Source organism: Calonectris borealis, chromosome 3 (assembly GCF_964195595.1).
Source record: "Calonectris borealis chromosome 3, bCalBor7.hap1.2, whole genome shotgun sequence".
NCBI lineage: Eukaryota > Metazoa > Chordata > Aves > Procellariiformes > Procellariidae > Calonectris > Calonectris borealis.
The window spans coordinates 125,534,224-125,556,900 of NC_134314.1; the positions used below are offsets into that span (position 1 = coordinate 125,534,224).

Here is a 22,677-nt window from a genome sequence, read left to right on the forward strand (position 1 = left end):
CCTACAGCTTCATTCATGTCAAGGAGGTGGCAAAATAAATGGCAGAATTAGGCCCTGCAAGATAGGCACAGTGCCCTCACAAAAAAGCCTCATTCATTTCAAAACAAACACGCAGCATTAGCAGTAACCCAACCCAAAGAACTTCTAAAATTTGGACTAATCTCTCCCAAAACTTCAGCTTTCTGGCTTTCTGATTTAATTCCAAGTGCAATAATAAACACGCTCCTCTGTTTACAGCTCCATAAATAGTGCCTTGTGTTTTCTGAAACAATGCAGCTCTGGGCTGTCTCTGTGATCGTTTATTTTATATCATCCTTAAGTTGCCATTTATTTACATTTCTGGAAACAGCTACCCCATGAAACAAATGGCCTGTTTTGTTAAGTCATGGTCAAGGATGTTTCCTTCAACTTATCACATCTAGAAATGCCACAGACAGAAATGCTTTCAGGCTATTTGCTAAGAAAACTAACATAAGCTCCTTATCAGAAAATATTACATTTCCCCAAAAGGTGAACTGTTCTGTCAGTTTTTCAGGCCATGTGAAATTCCTTCTTTGCTATGACAGGTCACCAAACAGAAGTTGATGGCACACAGTGGTCACCCAGAATGCAAGCCAAAGCCTTCAGCTACACACGACTGCAGGTAGTGGCACAGATGCAGCAAGCCTTTTCCCTCTGACACATCTAACCCGGGGGTTAAATTCTGGATTGAGGGCTTTTGTTGTTTGCTTGGGGTTGGTTTGGGACTTTCCTTCCCCCTTTCGCTCTTCTTCTTGGGGTGCATCCATAAGCAATGTAGATGTAGCGCTGAGCTGTGTGTGCCAGCCTCTTCGGTTCACATCCCAGAAGCGGCAGCCAGGAGAACTGGTCCCTTCTAGACCTCACACACCCTTGTCTATTCAAACTCAATGTAAGAAAGCAAGGAGAGAAGCTATGTCTCATTATTTCTGGTTTTTAGAGTGTTTTCTCGTTTTTCATCCTACTAAAACCAAAATATTAGCAACTACAGACTGACAATTAAAAGTTCAATGGAAGACACAAGAGTTCAGATAGCGTAGTTGTTTTCCTCGACCGAAACAGCTAATTTCCAGGTAGAGTTCCATGAATTATAAAGGTTGCCCATGTTCATAAGAGCTGAGCAACAGCCCCCCTGGGATCGACACTGTACATGCTTTGTGTTATACACATTTGCATTAAGCTTATGAACCTTCAGGAAAAGCTCTCCATAATGGAGGTGAAAGCTCCAGTTGGCAAACTATTGTAATTTCGTGGCGTTTTAGAAATTGCAGCAGAGGAAGCTGCCCTGCTAAATCCTAATGCGCTGGCACACACGGCCGTGTGACAACGCCGAACACACAAACACAATTGATTTAAGCAGGTTTCCCTCGTGTGCTTGCAGAGATCTGCTAGATGCAAGGTGTAAGATACAGATGGACTGTGGGCATTAATAGACAAGGAGAAATCCAAAGGAACAACTGATGAGACCCACTTCTTTTTTTCAGAGAAACTACTGGTTTTAATCTTTTCAATTTGATTTTTTTTTCCTTTCTGTCTATTCAAGTTCAAAACTCATTTCTTCTGTTTTCAGGAGAGTATTTTCACTGTGTGGTGATGAGGGGCAGTAATAGACGAAGTTTGAAATAAAAGCTTTACTAGCTGCCATCCTTTGCTTCATTTGTGACTCTTACTACCCTGCCCTTTCCGCCAATCGTTACCCGCACACTGTTTGGGATTTACTACTGCAGAGAAGCAGCCAGACTAGGCATCGTTATATTCCATTCTCTCTGCATTATCACCAGCTGATCTTATGTATTTATTACAATTTATAAAGACATAAATGGACTTATGCTCCGGCCTCACTCCAAAAGGAGTGCCCATTAAAACACCCATCATTTTCCCGCTGTCCTCCTCCACAGCAGACTCAGAAAAGGCAGACCTGTGACAGGAACTTGTCATGGCTCTGCTGGCAGATACCAAGCTGATGACTTCCAAAATCGCAGACAACTCATGTTTAAATAGGCCCCCCATTTTCATTGCTGGGGCTCAGGAGTGCGAGCTTGGCTAGGTCACAGACAACAGGAGAGCAGCTATTTTGCAGTTTTGTTAAAACTTTCCCTTTTTTATCACCCATTTCCATTTCAGGAGAGCAACAAACACCCTCTGTTGCTAGTATAAATGTCCACTGGAAGATGGGAATTAAAGAGGCTAGTGTTTATAGCAGCACTGCTATTTGATGCCAAAAATAAGTCTGATGTTTCTATTCAGGAATAGGAAATAACACTCTGAACAGGCAAGTCACTCCCCAATGGACTTTCTTTGAATTTTCTCCAAAGGCTATTTCCTTTTCCTAAATGTGGGAAATACTTCCTGTCTGTGAATAAGCACAACTCATATGCTGAGAAGAAAATTAATAAAACAAAGAAAGAGAAAACAAACACAAGGACCTTTGTTCTGAAAAGAAATGGCACCAGCTATGCTCAGGAAGCATAAAGAAACCCACCGGATGAGAGAATAGACAAATCCTAAATAGATTTCATGTAAGATGATTAAAAGTGCTTCCCTTGCTGTATATTTGGCAACACGTGAAATCGTGAGTCAGAGATATATCCCCTTCCTTTTGGTCCTGTTGCTTGTAGCTCATGAATAAGTAAATGATTAAGAACACTTCAGATTTAGCATTATCAGACCTATTACCTGTCTCTTGTTGTTTCAGTCACGCCTACAGCTCTGACCAGTGCAGAGGTTCTCTATGCCTTCAAGCTTTGCTCAGCTACACTGAGTAGCAGGAGACATTTCAGAGTCCCCCAAAGTCAACGCTGTACCTGATCCATATGGATTTATAGACCACCACCTTTAATCGAGACATTCCTCACTCGATTCCAAGCTGGATCCATCTATACTCATTACTCCAGGGCTTGGTTGAGCTTGTTGTCTGCACGTACAGTACCAGTGATCAGGATTTCAAAGAGAAATCTATTAAACCTCTAAAGCAGCACACAAAAGTTACCATACGTGGATGTATATCATGGAAGAAAAAATACCTTCTTACAACATCTGTAAAATCCTGATTATAATAAATGTCTGCTTAATTAATACGTCAGGACATAAAGCCATTTATCCTCCTCTCATTTGCTATCATTCTCCCTGTTCAGATTTAATAATGCAAAAAGGTTGCTCAGATGCCAAACAGTAAAAATAATAAAAATACATTCATCATCGATACGAAAAGCAGAAATGCCTGGCAGTACTGCTGGCACAGAGAATACAGCCAAATTTCTTAACTGAAATCCAAATAGCATTTCACCCAAAAATCTTCAAAACATAGAGTGAAATATATAATATGATAAATAAAGCAGCCTGAAAAATGCATGGAGAACAGTGAAACAGGTGCCCAGAATAACCATTATTACAATATGCACTCTAAAAGGGAGGGAGAAAGGGGCAGAGACAGAAAAAGAGAGGGGAAAAAAGCTTTCGAGACGGTTAAATTCATGAGGGCTACAGAGCCTCAAATTGAAATTATCTCACTCTGCACTGATAAATAAAGTAGCTCTGGTACCTAAATCATGACACTAACTATACGTTTCGATTTTTTTAAGTAGTGATTAGGTGGATACTCAGGGGAACCTACTAGCCTTCACAGAGATAACAGACTCAACTTAATATCAACTTAAAAAGAGACTTGAATTCTAACCAATCTCATGTAATGAATTGAAATTCTATAGCTTTCAGAGAAAAAAAAAAAAAAAAGATAAAAAAGCGATGTGGCTCCATTCTCTAACTTGCTGTCAGGAAATATAATTTGTGCTCTCGGTGATTCACCTAGCTCATATGCAGCATGCAAATTTATTTCCCTAATAATCAGACCTGGAGATTGCCCAAGAGGATTAATAGCATCATTCCTTATGACCGCCAGGATATTATGCACCTCTGACATGGAAAAATTGTGTTAGTTCTACAGAGAAAACGCAAGGATATTTGTCCTGCTAGACAATATAATAGGCTGGTGCATCATCAGATTACAATGTCATTTCAAAAACCTTGAATACAAATAATGTACAGTGGGGGAAATGTTGGTACAACCTCCCTTAATTCAGTAGCCTTGAATTCACAGGTATTTTTTTGCCTGTAGTTTTTTTTCCTCTCCCCATTATAGTCTGTAGAACACTGCAAGAAAAAGGCAAAGGTATTTTATATTAAAACCATATCTTTTTGTTTGTTCTTATGTTATTCTTTGAGAATAGCCTATATGGACACTGCAGGAAAAAATAACATAAAACCCACAGCTTCCAGTTTTTCAAAGAGCTGAATACACCCACAGCTACAGTATACTGTATTCCATATGTGAATACAGAGCAATTTATTTGCACAATTGCTTAATTTTGATTCGCAAGTCAAAGCAACGTGTTCCGCAGACTCTGGTATTCACATAGGAAGAATTTTAATTTTTAAAATCTTTTTAAACGAGTTGGTCAGGAATTTTCTAAAAAAAGAAATGTTTCCTGCTGTACTTTAGACCAAAGAACACTGCCTTAGAGACAAGACAAAATTTCATTATTATGCGCATGGGAGCAATAAGATTAGCTCCTATTGCTGCCCCTAAGGTGGAGCAGCAGGAGGAACCAATGGGACGATGCTAATGTGTATGTTAATAGTATTCTCCTAGAAGAAGTTGGGATAATTAAACATGTACCATCTCTTTAAGACAGAACTGCACACATTTTCTTCGGATGGGTGTTTACAAGATTTCCAATTTCAGGTCACAGCCATTTCTGAGATTGCTTAAGAAAGAGATGGGAATAACTTATCTTATTCATGTATTCAAAGAACCTTATAAAATGTGCAAAACATAACAGTTTTAAGGGGCAAAACATGCATCTTGCCTTGACAGACCTGCTTTATTATGTGTAGTGTTGTACACTGACCTAATATATTGAACATTTTTAGCTAATATACCTTGTAGGAACCAGCCTTTAATGTGATGGATTTTATAGTATCTCATTAGGGTGTGTTTATATAACCTGATACTAAACACATTTTCAGATTCATGTTCCTTATTAAAATTGTGAGCCGTATTGATTTTTAGTTGAACAGCAACAGAGTCATTTTAATATTAAGAAAGGCTGCTCCAAAGTTATTTTCACAGATCACAACTACTGTGACACAAACAGTGCACATATCTCTCATCTTTCTTTACAGCCTCAATTATAAGAATCAGGATGTGTTACCCCACCTGCTTCTCTATTGGTTGAGCAATTCTCTGCCTCCATTTAGAACGCCAAAAAGCATTTTTATTCATTGGTTTGGGGGGTGTTGTTTTTAAATATACATTCGTGACAAGGCCCCAAACAGTATTTATATTTTTCCTTATAAAGAACCGTGTGTTTTTAAAACCAAAATACCTTAATGCATCTGCTTTTCAAGTTTCCATAACAAACTGAGTAGCTATAGCAATGTTTACTCTAATACAGCAAACACAAAAACTTAGCATTCCGAGCGGTGTAAAAAAAATAATGACTTTCACATCCTAATGTCTCCATTTTGTAAACCAGTCTTCAAAGGTAAATCTAATGTCAGCAGTAAATAGAGTGGCTCCAATATTTCTCTGAGGAGTCATGGGGAAATAATGATCTTTGAGGCACTGTAAATAGTTTAAATTATTGGAAGGTCCTTGTAAGAAATGAAATATGAGAATTAAAAAAAAAAAACTGGATTTCTTTATTGTGAAGTTAGGGCATTTGGAGGTAGCCCAAATTTTAAATGCAAATATTTAGAGAGAGAAATTATCGCCTCTGAGACAAGCAAATCATACACTTATTCCTGACTCTTATTGATTTAATGAACAGTTTGTTAATATAATGCCGTTTGAGAAACGAAAAACAGACATAGAAGAGGAGGTGTTCATTACATTCCTGCATTTTTAAAATCAACCTTTAAGTCTTCAGCAGGGAAAAGGCTTGAAATTAAATTGCAGCCTATAGAAACTACTAGATTTAATACAGCCACTTGTGCGCTTTCAATTTAACTACACCTGTTACTTTTGCTACAATACCACAGAAGCAGTTCAGGAGTCTCAAGTAATTGCTATATTTGGCCTAAGAAATTTTAGGTCTGAGCTCATTCTCAGAAAGCAGATTTCCCTTTATTTTGCCCCTGGCATGCTATTCATTATTAAACATTAAAGTTGTGTCAATTACTTACTTCCATAGTTGATTATTATCCTGGTTATTCTACCAGCTAATCAACTCTTTTCTAAAACATGTCTAGCAGTGACTTTGAATTGATGTACAGAATATAATTATTTGTGCAAATTTCTTTTGTTTCTTGTTAACCACAGAAATTGGTTAATTACTTTAATCCCTGCAACCCCTCAAAAAGAAAGTATCTTGATTTACCAATTTATTTTTAATCAATATTAGGCTGAGCTTTGAAAGTTGACTATTCAGCCAATGTAAGACACTGCACTGAGAGGAAAAAAAATATTTTATACATGTCCTTTAAAGCAGGTTGAAAACACCTTCATCTGAAAGACTTTGTTAGCTTTATCAGATCCAAGGCTCTTCTGTTTGAGGTGTAATTATTTTACCATTATTACACGCAAGGCTTTTAACAGAACAGTCGTTCCCTCTATTTAAGCAGTAAGTTTTATAATTTATTACATCTCTTTGGTCATCAACTCACTATACAAACAGTTGGTCACCAGTGACCAATTACATTAAGGTTAAGCAACATAACTTTAAATTAGAAATAAGCTAATGTATCTTCATCAAGGACCTGCTGTGTTTTCAGTGCTGTTTATGAGATGATACTAAATGTGGATATGGAGCACGCTCACTGGGACCAATTCCTATCGGCCTGAAAATGGGAAAGTCTTGAGCCTGCTCAGGTCCAGAGCTAATTAATGGGATAACATCTGCTTTACACATTCTGCTGTAGTAATTTCTATCAACTTCACTGTGAAGATACATGGGAAACTATCAGAGAAATAAGTACCTATGCTGAACCATATTAATCTGTAGCGAGTCTGAAAACGGGAATTTCAATTCTATTATCCTAGGGATAGGCAGAGGAGGGGAGGAAGAGGGCACAGTGCTTGTTTCTTGGATTATACAATTTCTGTATTTGTAGCATAGGATATATATTTAGTTCTGTTTGCATTCACATGCTTGCAAACACACATGCTATTCAACTGCATGTGGGCTTGTTTTGTGTGTGTGCTGTTGGGTTTTTTTAAGAAAGAACGCAGCAGCAGATGAAGATGACCACGCTCTTCATGCAACAATCAATTTTATACAGGAAGATGGTGAAGTGGTTTTATTGCATTACTTAAAAACACAGCATGAATTGCTAAAGAAAAATACAGTACTGTAAAACAGGCTTCAAAAGCGATAAGCCCATTTACTTCATTTTATCAGCCTGTACAACGCACAGTGGAATGAAGGGCCAGGCACCTATTCTGATTTGAGATTTAAATAAATACAATATGAAGGGAACACTGACCCCCACAAAAAAAAGAAAAAAACAATAAAATCAGAATCTTTTTCTGAAAACGCCACAGACTTCCAAATCCAGGCATCTCCTCACCTGAATTTTACCACTTTGTCCAAAAATTACTGGGCAATTTTAATTACAGTGAGATGCTTAAAGCTGCATTTTGCTCCTGAGTTTTTCCTGGTGAAGTCCTGTAGGGCACAGAATCAGACTGCTGAGGAGAGACATTACATTTTTACGGATGTATGCTTTTGTCTGTGTCTGTGCCTACGCATATGTAAAATATATGAAATGAATGCACTTTTAAAAAATGTCTATATTGTAAACATAGATATGTATATGTTCATATAAAGCATATATATACCTAAAAACATATACAAATATGCATGTCTGTGTGTGTATCCTTAGAAAGAGAAAAAAAAGAGACAAAAAGCCAAACCAGAAACAGGTATGCACCAGTAAATGTCCAAGTTTGGAGTGACAAAACCAGAAGAAATCGTACCGTTTTCTTTATATTATTATTATTGCCTAAGCTATGATTTACAGGTTTAATTCTTTCAAGCTAATGCATACGAATGAATTGCATATGAATAAAAAAAAGCAGGGAGGTCCTTATAATAATGAAATTACATTAATAGTCATTCACCTTTACCTAAGAGGTTATGAGTTCATATGTCAACTCTATGGAATATTTTCCATAATTTGTTTGCCATTGTGTACATTCTATTTATTTGTTTGCTACAAGGTATTGAAATATTCAGGCTATTGGGAATTAAATGCTTATTTGACTAACAATGCTTATCTGTAAATTAATGGTATAAAACATGGGGATTTCTAAAAGGCTGTCACTCAGCTTTATTTATGGAGATACTACCGCGACAAGATTCAAGGTCTTCCAAAGAACTCTAACATCCCAGGCTTAGGGGAGGAAAAATATTATTTACTTAACATTTTTAACAATCTTAAATAATTGTGTAAATTACTGAAATGAGATAGTGCTTGCATTTGTCACATGCAAACGACAATTGCACAATGAATCAGGAAGGTACATTGCACATGCAGTTGCCAGAATGGCTTTGTTTTGAACTTTTGTGCGTGCATGTGTCTATGGGGAGGGAGTTTGGAGAGTGAAGGAATGGGATTTAAAGACCCACATAATGCAAAATTCTTATGTGACCCATTACATTTGAGACCATAAAACACATTTGATTTTTAATTTGCTTAAGCATACAAGATGGTCAACTTCACCACTGTTGCAATATTCTGATTTGCGGGTAGGATTAATAGAAAGCACACAGCTACTATTCTTCTCCTTTCTCCTGAGAATGTGCCATGAGGCAATACAGTTGTAACAGGGGCGAATCCTCAATTCTGTTAGTCTACCTACCCTGTCAATGTTATTTGAACCCTTATTTTCCTTAAGGGGCTCATTCAGCTGGCCTAATACGTATACAGTGATAATATAGTCATACGCATAATAAAAAAGAGCTTCAAAATTACAGTCAGCTTAGTAATAATGCAGTGCTGTGCTGGAGTGATTGGCAACTGTTGATCCAATTATATAACTGGTTGCTTCTTAAAATTCAGGGATACGAGATTGATATATAATGTGCTGTAAAGTGTAAAAGAACTGGACAGGAAATAAGGCGGGTTGAATTTTTTAGTGCTTTGATCAAATTAGAACCAGGTTGATGAAAGGAAATGCCTTGGGTTCTCTGCTTGAAGTTTTGTGTTATACAAAAGGCTCTTGAAATGATCAATTTTGCACATGTCACTCAGTAAGTTTAGAGCAAACTAGTCTCTCTCTGTGCCGGGGAGAGTCTCTGCAACGGATCACTCACAAAGCCACTCCGCGATGGACATAAAATTTGGCAGATGTTCAGAAATGAAAGTGATGAGCCAAAGGAGGGACAATCACAAATCATAGGAATACCTCAAACTTGCAGGTTTGTTTTTCAGGTTTCTGCACAGACCTTACTTTGACTCAAGAAACACAGATCGGGAAAGACTGAAAAGGGTCATCTGGTGAATCCCCCAGAAATAAATGCAGGATTATCTTTGCTGCTGTTCTTTTAAGCATTTATCTAGCTAACTCACTAACTAGCTTTCATCCATTGTAACCCTCTGCCTGTCCCCTGCTTTTAAAACAGCTACTATTATTTATGAAGTGCTGTAGATGTGCAGTGAGAAGCACAGGGACTTTTTGCTCTTATTTTTCCTTGAGGACAACTTAAAAGGAGAGAAAAAAGCGCGAATGAAAAGGCACCTTGCAGGTACGGCTGTGGTTCTTCTGTCGCTTGGTCTGTCTCTGAAGAATGACTCCATAGTGGTTAGGCCTGTATGAGACACAACCTCTCTGGTACTTTTCTGGAATCAATCTCTCTGTACTATATGCTACCTCAATGTAGTGATTTAAATCCCACGGTTTCAGTCTTAATGCATTAACATTTCAGCACTCCTCAAATACATCCTGGAAATCTGTCTCCTCCTCATAATTCTTATACCCAAATCAGCAATCATGTAAGATTTGAAGTGAGGCACCTGAGTCCACTATACATCCATACCTCTACCAAAAAAAAATACGGTGATTTACTAATAAATACACTCAGGGTGAGGGGAAGAGTAGAGTAGAGAAACAATTAAATTCCCAAGCCAGGGTACAAAAAAATTTCTTGCAACACCCACTGCAACAGAGAACAGGGAGGAACTACTGAAGGAGCCATTGACATTAAAACCTGCTGAATTTCTGTTACCCTCAGGATAGTACCTGCACGGAAACGCTTTTGTTTTGGCATAATTCCCTCTGCAAGGAACGCCTCCAGAAAACAGGGTTTCCAGAAATAACATTACAGGACAGGGAGCACTGACGAATCGGTGCAGTAACCTTCACCTAGGCCTTCCAATTCAGTTTTGTGTGAATTACATCAAATTGCGGTGGGTATTTGTGTTGGATGCAGAGTAGTTGAATAGCTGCCCATTTCTACACCAAAGCAGCTCTTTTGAAGTTGATTGGTGTTCCCCAGTAACAGAAACACTGCACAGCATTGAAAATGACAGGACATCACAGTGCAATTTCACTAAAAAAGATGCATGGGGTATTATATGAATAATATTTTTCTGAGTTCCAAGATTGGAGTTAGAGAAATGTCTTTACAATTTCTATGTGAGATACTCCTCGGCTCTAGTAGCAGACATTCACGAGAGCACACACTAATAAGGTGTAATTTGACAATACGGTAGAAGTCTGTCTTTCCAGTTCTATTATCTGTGAAAGACACCGTTCCTTGTGCCAACTTGGTTGCACAGCAGTAGCATTTTGTTCTGCAGCCAAAAAAACAAGGATCTGGCAACAGAGCTGAATGCTAACACACTGGGCCAGCAGAGATCAGAGTACACGAAGGGGATGGCACTGCACTGGGAAGAAGGCATCACCTCTAGCACTGCCTGCTGGCTGACGGACAGTAACTCTTACCACCTATTCGGAAACAGACATCAGCAAAAGTGCAAAATAGTGCTGGCTTTCAGGGTGGAAAAGCAAGCGAAACCGTCCCTGCACAGACATACAAGCCTGGCGGTCCTTCTCCAGTACAGGAATGGGAAATGCTCCTCCAAGGGTCCCCACCAGGCCCCAACACTGACATGCTGCAGCACGGTCCAACCAGGCCGTGTTTATTCATAGATTCGCAGAAACACGGAGCTGCGGATCGAGCAGCAGCGGTGGCATGTACAAGGAACGGCACTAACCTGGGTTTCAATTCTCACCACGCTCCCTGAAAACACACTATATCATGACAACTAGTGTTATGAAAACATAAGAAACAGGATAGAATGAATATACTTTAAATAATAGCTTATTTAAAGTATTTTCCATAACATTTGCTTTTTTTTGCCTTTTTTTTTTTTTTCGTTAGATCACACTTAATATGATTCCATGACATCAATGCTGTGGATGAAATTGAAAGCTGTATTCTTCTAAATGTGTTCCTAACATTCAGTTTTTTACAGAGCTGCCAGGGGCTATTCTGCCTTCCCACAACTGCTACAAATGTAACATATTGTTTTGCAATAAAAATTAGCTATAAAAGTGTGAAAAATGCCAGAGATCCAAATGTGAGAAACAAGAGAAGGGGGTACGGCTTTCACACCCTTTTAGTGGACATTTTATTTATTTTTCAAACGGAGTAGACATATTTATAGCTACTGTATTTCAATTATCTCTAATTTCACACATTTTATGCAAATTCTAGACATTTTAATTGCAAATAAGAAGGGAACTTATTTTTAAAAGTGGAGCAACACAACATTTCAGATCTCAATTTTAATTCCAAATTTATCTACATCACTGTTAAAAACTTTTAAAACCTCATTTACACTGTGACTTAAAATTAGGTGCAATTTAAAACAAAAACAAAAACAAAAGATCTCCATACCAATTAGTTATATCGCCAAAACCTTTTTCACACATTCTTAAATCTTTTCTTTTTAAATCAAAATTTTTAGGTAGGAAAGTTTAGGAAGTTGAAATGACATTATTAATCGGTGACACATTATTTCAACAAAAGTCAGTAATTTAATAGTATTGTCCATAACTGATGAAAATTAATACATTACCCACCCTATTTTCTCTTTCTGTCTCCATGACTTCAATAACCTAGGGCATGGGTTATTAGCTCAATCCGTGCTTAGCCGTCACTCAATAGGAAATTCTTTCAAGAGGATAAACCACAACTCAGCCTTTGGCTGGATAAAAATTCCCACTATACACTAAAAGCGTTAGTGACAAATGTCCCTCTTTTCCAAGTAATATTCCCAGTAGCTTACTTACTCTTACTGAACATTAATAAGCATATGGCCTTCAATGCTAAATAAAATGTTTGTGACAAATTCAAAACCAGTTGAACCTGTGCTGGTTTTAAGCAGGGACAATTTTCTAATGGATCCTAGGTCTCCAAATCAAACTAAGGCTCTGGGGATCTGGTCTGTGATGTTGGTTTGAGCAGACCACGTACGCTGCATGTGAGACACGCAGTACCTGTGCAGAGCCCTGCACCCTGTAACCTGACTGCTTTGGCCCCAACCAGCCAATAAGACCTGGGTTTTGGTAAATACTGCCTTAAATTTTGCCATCCGAAATCCATCCTCTAGAAACACTATTCCCAAACAATAAAAACGAGGTCTTTTTAAGCAGAAGTACTGGCTTTAGTACTACACTCTGCCCTCAAGCAGTTACCTCGTTCCTATCTTTTACTACACACACACTCACATCAATGTACACACATGCAATCACAGGTTTAAAATCACACATGTGCCTATGGAGCTCTTTAAGCTGGGAATACAGTGCTTGACTTCTCTCTATCCAATGAAAAGATCTTTAAAAGCTCCAACTATTTATTGAAATGCATAAAATAATTTTATTATAAATGGAAATTTACTGTCTGAAATGTGTGGGGTTTTTCTCTGCTTTCTTTCTATTTGATAATTTATTTAAATGCATTCAAAAATGCATTCAAAAAATGAGACATAGCACTTCGGTTAAGACATCTGTATTTCAAACCAACATCTTCAGGACTGTGAGCAGCTCTGTTAATAGTCTTTTTATTTGATTAGGGTAATCTGCTGCTGTGCTGTCTTAATCTTTATCCGCTACCTTTTAACCAATCAGTATTTTAGGGTTATAGATTTGGAAAGTAGATGATAATTTTGTAGATAAACTCTCTAGGCACCGCTGACATGGTATGGTTGCATATTTAATATCTTTTCAGAGGATTCACAGCAATGCAAGAATCTGTCCAGAAAAAAAAGGTTAAACCTTAAATTTTCAAAGCTGTGTGCAGGGATTTGGCCACCTGACTCCTATTAATGTCAATGAAAATTTAGGGGTAAGAAAAGCAATGTCTTTTCCCTCAGATCATTTCTTCTTTGAAAGGAACCAGAGAACAAGACAGAGGAAATGAAAAGCAACTTTGTACCGCAGGCTGAGACCAGCAAGGCCTGCTGTTGAGGCAGGAAGTATACAGAAGTAGAACATTTGTTCGCTAAATGAGTGAGTCTCTCCACACGTTATCAAAATAGGTAGGTATGAGAAGGAAAAAAATTCGATTTTGTGTTTTTAGAATGTCATTAAAATATATATTTTTTAATTTTGCTCAGCTAAAATTATCTGTTGCTCATGATATTAATTTTGCTGCAGATAAAATTAGTTGTCAGACCTCTGTTTATGGCCTAATTACCTTTTGTAACGAAAAAAAAAGTAAGGGCAGGAGAAATAAAAGGAATAACAATAAAATACAGTTATCTACTTTGCAGCAAGGGAGGTTCTTAGTGATGCGTTACCTGTGTGGATTTCACCAGTGCTATGCATGTGTGTCATATACATGAAACCAGATTTGCTTGGGCTGTTTTGTGCATCCGGGCAGTGCCAGCTTCTGCCTGCCCTCGTTTCCAAGCCTGGGGACAGGAAGGACGGGACAAACTGCCCTCCAGTTTGTCTGTTGCTTCTGGAAAACTGGGAATCTTGAAATTATTCGAGCCCCTTTTAATAAGGGAGCAAGTCAGGGAAATTTGTGGACAATGTCTTGAAAAAACAGCCACTGTAGAGTAAATGACTGTACTTTCTTTTTGAAATATTTGTCCACTTTGATTCCAGTTTTGGAAACAGTAAATCATTTTTATATTGGTTAGAAGTGGGTGCTAGGCACGCCACTGAAAAGTTGCAAGACTTGTAAACAAATGGATGCAGCCCAGTGTTACAGTACTACGGATGTTAGAAACTAGCACATTTTGGTCTCATTTCAGTCCTCTCTACGCATATTGCCTGATCCTTCAGCAAGGAGGAAATACCACAAACACTGAGCATATTTCTTTATAGCTTTTCCATTACAGTAATCTGAAAATTTAAATCAATTCATGCAGCATTCATATTAATCAAGCTGCAGCCACGATGCCATCTAAAGTACAGGTCTACCTGGCAGAGCTTGGAAGCGGCGCATATAGAAGATGAGTGAATCTGGCCTCAGACAGAAGTTGTCTTTTGAAGCGTTCTGTGCCGCATTGCCATGAGATCTGCCCAGCTACATTTTTGAATATATTTGACGAACAAAAAATTTATATCTGTGTTCATTTCACAAGATGTAAACGTCTCTTTTGTGGTAGGAACAATCCTGCTCCCTGGAAGTGATTCTAATCTAATCTGACATGTGGTATTTGTAAACGTACTTTAGTGTCCCAACCTATTTACAGTGTTTACATAAAACCCCCCGAAATCTCCACATTCCTTGAAAAGTTAATCCAGCACAAATATTGACTGGCTGTCAATTGAGCATTATTGACTTGCTCCAGGACTGTGCTTTATTGCTTTAACTGATGAAGCTTGTTTTCTTTGCTAAACTTAATTTCTTTTTGGCCCCATTTGGATGAAATACCCTTTGCTAGACTGCACCTCTTCCACTCACTGCTATGGGGCTGCCTCTTCCAGTTAGCTAGAGCGGTAGGACAGCTGAAGTATTTGCTGTGTGCAATAGGAACTTGCAGAAGGAAGCCAACAACCCAGTCTGTATTTTCCAAAAAGGACCTGGGCCAACACCAGTCCTGTCTCCTATAAACATTTGGTCCACACCAACTCCAATACAGCAATTGCCCTCTTTGCAACCACATACGGTTGTACAGAGCAGTGTTTCCAGAAAGGCTGGAAGAGTCTATGAACCTTTCAAGTGAAAAGCAAACTGATAACCAGGAGGCTTAAATTCCCATTGTGGCAGTCTACACATTCACTGGGAGGTTTTTTTTTTTAAGGAATTCTAAAATTCGAAAACTGAAAACCTTGGATGTCTTTGCCTCTTTTTATCAGGAATAGTACAAATCAGGTTGTTCATGAAACACACACATTTGTTCTATTTTGAACACTCAAGAAAACATTATTTGTCATTTCATTTTTTAAAGCCTCTAGTTTCTAGATACAGCAAAAAAGAAACCAAAACCAGCAACTTTCACAACATTCCCTGATTCTGCAACAAATTCCATCAAACGTTTTAAGTTCTGACCCCCAGGTCAAGTGAAACTGACAATAAATCTCAGGAAGGATTCGATATCGTTAAGCTGCAAAACCCAAAATCTATTATGAAAGATTTATCAAAACTTATAAAAAATGAACCCAAAATGTTTCAGTCAGTGCAAGGAAGGACAAAAGGGTGGAATGGCAGACAGGGAAGGAATGGTCATAGCAAGTCATAAAGCAGGTACTCCTCTCTGATCTCAAAACAACATTTAGGATGAAATTTCCTGAAAATTCCAGTGAAGACAGACATAAGGGGTTTTGTTGTTGTTGTTGTTGTGGGGTTTCTTTGTAAAGGAATGTAACAGAGCGGACACTTACACTTTGCAGGAGCGCTATCTGCTTCTCCACACGGGGATGCTTTTTGCATCATGTACAACTCCAGGGCAGGATTTGGTGCTGAGACAGGATGGTGCCACCATCTGTTCCTTCTTCTGTTCTCATCAACAGTCTGGTGAGAGAGGGGCAAAGAGAGAAAAAAACGGGGATATGTCATATTGCTACATCTTCATTTAATATTCTTTATAACTTCTTATGTCTAGTTCAGGTGATGAGACAGTCCAATTCTTTTAATCAAACATGCTCAGATTGCCTTTTTGGGAACTGAACAAAGTTATGACAGTTTTGCTCTCAGATTGCCAACCACACAGCAAGTTTATTCTTGTCTAATTTGTTTATTTTTTTATTTTAGCCCTTACAAGTCACTTTTTCTACGTGACTTCCTTTCCTTTTAAATGAAAGGCTGCTTCTAAACATTTAACAAATGGAAGAATTTAGCCTATAATACCAGCTATGTCAAGAATGCACCTGCCCTCTCTTAAGATACTTTGGCTAACTTGAATAAGGTTAAATGTTAATATTTTCATTAGTTTACTGGGTAGTAAGTTTTGGGGGTTGGGTTGTTTGTTTGGTTTTTTTTAAAGAAAAGCAGGTTTTATCACAAATTTTACTTTTTTTTAATAAAAAGGGGGCTGATTTGTGATAAGATCTTTTTTTTTTTCTTTTAACAAAACGTGTTATCATTCAAATCCTGTCAAATGAATTCAAGGTGTCTAAAGCAGTTTAGCTAAAAGGCTCCACGAGCGTCACAGTAGAACCACCACATGTCTCAGTTTGAAGTGACTGTCTCCTCTGCTTTTCCTTCAGCAGACCCCAAGCTGCTCACTCTCATCCCCACTGACCATGTTAGGAACAGAACAAGCGCCGTGTAAGACGGCAAGAGAGCAAAGCAGCGCTGCCCCACAAAAAAACTGCTAAAGACAACCAACTGATTCAACAGTGGCTATCCTCTGCCAGATGTCACTAGGAGTTACCTGTTTCCTGTAAAATGTTATTTGGATATTAGATGTGGGATGGGAAAATCAGCATCTTAACAGGCCACTTCCTTTTCCAACAGCTTTAGCCACAGAAAATGAAATTCTCGATTTATCCAATAGGTCTGATATTATCCTCATTCCTGTAAGTATGCTACTGCATGAAAAGTCATTGTGCATCTGCAATTTAAGTAGCTGATGTAACACCTGCAGTCATACCTCCAGCAACACAAAGTCTGCTGCTCTGCAGCAGTAGTTCTACCAAATTCTCCCGTCCTGCCCCAGCCGCTGGGGTTTCCTCTCGCACGTAAATGTGCTCTGTTGCTCTTTCTCCCTCAGACATGCTCCTGATGTGCAAGCTCAATCAGAACATGAAACACTTAATGATTTTTTTTTTTTTAACATACTGTAACCGATATTAAAACCATTTTTTGGTGGAATATGTATAGCCACGTTCTGCAGATTTCAAAAAAAGTACTGAAAGTATTCTGTAGCTGTTTGGTCCATTTTCACTTCCTGCTCATTGTTCACACAGCTTACTTCAGGTACGAAAGAAGGAGCCGCTTGTGCTCTGAGACACGGCATCTACGTGCTCGCGTAAGTGCAAACACAAACCCAGAGCACTCCGCAACCTTCACTGGGGCTGCACGGTGCCCTCAAGAAAAAAAGCTGTATCCCAGAGGTGTGCATACACGTGTGTGTGTGTACACACATATGTGTGAGAGCGCCAGTCAGGGGCAGCACAGGGGCCACAGGAGGGGGAATGTGCAGCAAAACAAGCCTGGCTAACACCGGGTTTTTAAGGTGAGACACAATAATTCAACATACAGATGGCATACCAGTTTACATCTCACACTGAGAGTTCATGCTTGGTTATACCAGAAAAGGGAGAAACAAATTATAACAGAGTCAGAAAGCCCCTGAAAAAAAGCAAGGCTACGGGGGACCCCAGATGTACTTGAACCAACCACAATCACACCATCAGCACGAGGTGTAAAAAGTGCCAAAACAAGATGAAAACAATGACACTCCATATGTTAAAAAGCTTGGGTTTTGCTGTAGCCCAAAATCCTTCCCTCCCCACATACCTGTACATAATAATAATAATCATAATAAATAATAAGCCCCCAAGATCAAATAGTCAGTGATGTCTAAAAAGAAAAAAAGAAGACAGGCTTAAGAAACCAAATCCTTGTAATAAATAATATATTATGAGTTAAGGAGATGAACTGACAAAGTGGTGCACCTCTAATCTCTTCCCTGCAACAGCAAGAAGAGCTGAATCACTCACATAACATTTTTCTTTAAGCATGTTCAGGGATTGCTCCTACACTCCACTTTCTCTAAGAATATCATGCTTTACTAATTTACCAGATTGACTAAGCTACATATCAGCAGCATAGTCAGTTTTAACCTGTACTTTTATCTTGTAAAAGTAAAATTTCTGAACATTCTCTATTAGAATATGATTGTCTATTTTGGGACAGGTTTAAATCAGGGATGAGAGACTCAAGCTATTTAACTGATGCAAAGTCAGCTCTCTTTTTGGGGTTCAGAGGTAAGGCCCTTCCTCACAAATCTCCAATGTTCAATGCTAAGTTGTCAAGCCCGGGAGCTGTGGCAGCCTCCTGATGGCTCTGACATCAATCTAATGTAAATTTTGCATGTGGTCCATACTCGGAGACCCACTGCAGCCCTGCAGTGCATCAAGGGCCATCTCAGGATTCCCAGTTATTCATTTATTTCAAATCTGAAATGACACCTATCTACCTGAACAATGATTTTAAATAACAATCTGTACAAGAAAAAAACATCCAGCAGCATGGCAAAGATGCCAGGCACATGAAGAAAATTAACTAGCCCATATTTCTAAGCAATAAATTCAATGTCACCTTTTTATACCTTCTACTCCCTTGTCTAATGTCACTCAACAGATTCCTAGCAGTGTCGTGCAGCTATTTCAGGCAAGGTAGGGATAAAGTCCATGAGCAAGGACCTCCCACCTTACACCAGTCCCGTGCTTCTCTACCAAGAGTTCTTCCTCTCTTAGCTCTGCCATCCAGGGAAAAAAGGTCTCTGCAACATTCAGGACCTAAAAGCCATCATGCTGAAGTGCACCAGCTGTTATGAAAAAATACACACCTTCCATGCAATAATTGTTGAAGGAGGGAACGCTTTTAGTGTAGTACACCACACATGAATTTTCTAATGAAAAACTCAGGCAGCCATATAGAACAAAAGACTGCATGACATGATGTTTATTTTTAGAATGAATGACAGTTTGGCATTCTGGTATGATAGGTGCAAACAGAACAGAACCTCTATTTTGCTTTTAACAGCCCAGAAGCTGGACAGATTTTTTTGTTGTTGTTGTTATGTAATTATTTCTAGTATGGTGTTAGGCCAAGAAAGCATTTCAACTTAAAAAAAAAAGAAAAAAAGAAAGAAAAAAAAAGAAAAAGAAACAACAGAGAGAGTGTTTTGATAGCAATAAAGTAGCAGATTTCAAATTCCAAATTAATTATTTTTTACATTAGTTATTTTAGTATTGCAAAGATTTCTGAATGATGCAATGACCATCAACTGTGCCCACAATGATGTCTAAATGGAGTTGTTACTGGTCATCAGCTCAGAAGACCACACTGACACAGCTAAGACTCATAATCCAAGTTAAACACAACACAAGTAGGATAACTAAGAAAGTGTAAGAATAGTATTAAAGGATTAAGAAAATTCTAGAAAAAAAGCAGAGTCAGTGGCAAATACAAGTAATTGGTTTTGAAAGTTTGACTTTTTTTCAACTGTGTTAGAGACAATCCCAAAGAGAATTTAGAAATGAGAACATATTTTGCAAAATATTTGCTTGTAGCGCAGTGCTTTTGTATTGAAAATCCACTCACCTACCAAATCATTTTTGTTTAGAATAGAGTTTTTTATGTCCCGCAGAATTCACCAACAGTCACCAACGCTCCCAAAGCCATGTTGTTTCACGCTGATGGCTTTGTCTCACAAGGCATAAGGAGAAAAGAAATAACGGGGCCTGGAATGGCAGCCTCATGTTCTGCCCTCTGCAGGCAGGATGCGCTGGCTTTTTTCTAGAATTCCGGCTTTTTCTTCTATACCACATCCCACACTTCTGTTTACACTTTCTCATTGTTGCTCCATCTTCTTTCCCTACTAAAGTCTTGCATCCTCCTTCCACCTCACTGTCTTTATAGCAACCCTTTTTCCCCTGCCATCTTTCAGTTGGTTTATTTTCTCACCATAATGAAAGCGGATGCCAAACCTGCGAGCTGGTTTGGACTTCCCAGTGCAGAGCAGTAGGAAAAGGAGTCATCGCTACAAATCTGCACGAGTGACAGCTATTGCTGCTGGCAAAGGCAGGAACTGCAGTTAGATTTTAACATTTAAAAAAGGAAAAAAAAATAGCAGGAGAGGAAAGGGGGAAAGACACCTTTTTTCAGCCCAGCTATTTGAGAGATAATTGCTATAATTTTCTCTCTCCTGAATCTTCTCACTAGGCAAGCTTACTGAGGAAGGCAGATTTCTAGTTCTTAAAAGTGCAATAATTCACACTTTTCTAGGAGAAGTTTTATTAGTTTGAAATTTACACTTGACCATTTCTAAATTCCAGGACAAGCCCTACAATCTGAAAAAAAGTCAAAGAAAGAGAAACAGAAAGACGGACAGACAAGAAAGACAAGAAAGAAGATCAAACCACATAGTGCTGGGAAAAAGAAAAAAAACATAAGACAAAGATTTTCACTTTGTCTGGCACAGTGTTTTCATGTTTTTTTAAATTGTTCTGTATTTTCACAGCTTCAGCTGATATTTCTGAAATATGGAATTTGCATTTTCTAGGTGGGGAACGCTGCCAAAGCTGTTAATCCCAGGCAGACGTAAAGTTGCACCACTATATTGTGATGTGGCTCCTTAAAAACAACTTAAAAGGATAAAAAAAACCCAACAAAACAACCACCCAACAACCACCACAAATATTCACTAACCCATATGGTCAATAATTGCTGTTTAATAGTCCTCCTATTACAAACCTAAAAAGCAGCAGCCAGAATTACCAGTAGAGTATTAATAAACAGGAATGAGTTAATAGTGCATAAAGACCTTCTAGTGGAACAGTGGGGGAGTTGAATATTCTTTTCTTAAGTCAGCTGTAAGTAATTACTACATGGTGTGCTTCTGACTATTACCATAACAGAGCAATTGGACGTGAAGAATGGATAATAGTATGGACATGGAGGTATTTTTAGAATATCAGCAGTGAGGCAGGTAAATGCCCTACTCAGGCACAAACCTTTAAATAAGTTTAAATAACTTTTCCTAATGACACCTAGCCTGAGCAGAATTTTGAAAAGATCAATCTAATAAATTATTTAAAGAAACTTTATAAAGACATGTCTGTGATATGTAAATAAGGGAAACGGCAAAAAAATCCCACACAGACATTAAGCAAGCAGCTAGCATTACGGTAACCACATAATCACAGGTTTCTCTCCGTTTCTTTTAGAGCAGTGCCTTCATCTGTTTGAATGCGGACTGTGCTTCGCTCGCTTCCATTGGCTGCCCTGGTGAAAACTAAAATATTCAAATAAGAACTGTAACTGTGATTGTAGGAGTTGCGGGTATTCTACAATTGAGTTAGTCATCCTCAGTGATTTAATGATGCATATCATTTATCTTAAAATATTTTTATAGGAGCATTCACTGAGATGCAGCTTCGTCTTCAAAGGACTGTCCATTATGTTATGCAGCAGGGCTTTTCATGTACAACTACAGGCTGAGATATTGTCTATCGACACAACATATGCTCTCAGATAAAAACAGCTTGAGACTTTTGATTCAGAGAGTAGTAATTTTGAAAATGCACAGAAATATAATTTAAGGAATATTTTGAATTTTTCAGGCTATAGGTCTTTCTCCTGCTATGTTGCTACACAGGGCAGATGTTGATTTTTCAATTTGCAGGTTTGTTAAGCATCATGGAATGTTTTGGTTCTCAATCAAGAATATTCTTCCCAAGTGGTTGCAAAGTCCTATGCCTGAAAATAAATGCATGTCCTTTTTGTTTCTCAGCAGCACGTGTTCTGCATTCAGAAGCATAAAATAGATAATGCAATGCCATTTATTGGACCGATATATACATTTTAAGCCACAGGATCTCAGAATGCAATGTATTTGCAGGTTATGTTCTACAAACACAGTTTATGTAAGACAAGAGGCAATTCCATTTACAGTGTGTGATATCAACAGTTCTATTCAGAAAATGAGTATATACCGTGCACTATGATGTCCTCAGTATTGTGTCCATCCACTGATATGCCACTATATTGGTCAGCTACCAATGACCTTATAAAAGCAACAGTCCCTGCATAGATAATTTTAACAATGAACAGCATAGCAGGTGAGAAGTATGTATCTGTATGTTCCCTCCTTCTCAAAGTCTTAATTTCTCATTTGCATGCATACCAACAGACAGGATAAAATAATTTTGGCTCCCCTAAAGACAACAGAGATTGTGATGCTGAGTTCCCCCACAGTATTTGCTATCTTCAACAGCGGTTTATGGCTAATATGCTACAATGTCATTGATATTAGTCCTATATTTTCATGTAACAATTAGATACAGCTATAGAAATCACATTGTGCCAGATCCACCTCTGCATAAAGTTGCTGACTTCAGGTCATTTTATCAAGATGGGTTTGGCCCTTTGCAGTCTTCTGCCCCATTAAATCTGAAGATTATGTGTTGTTCTTAGTCAGTCCACTGTTATCATAATGGAGAGCTGATGTTATAATGTGGGTCAA

The 22,677-nt window shown here is 38.3% G+C and overlaps 1 long non-coding RNA gene across 1 annotated transcript in view; it reads right to left on the reverse strand.

Moving 5' to 3' along the window:
- The window catches only part of LOC142081158 (uncharacterized), a 141,097-nt gene that overhangs the window by 85,713 nt on the left and 32,707 nt on the right, over window positions 1–22,677 (reverse strand). Inside the window, exon 2 of the long non-coding RNA XR_012673263.1 lies at window positions 15,863–15,992. This is a non-coding gene — a long non-coding RNA (uncharacterized LOC142081158). The remainder of the gene's footprint in view (window positions 1–15,862; window positions 15,993–22,677) is intronic.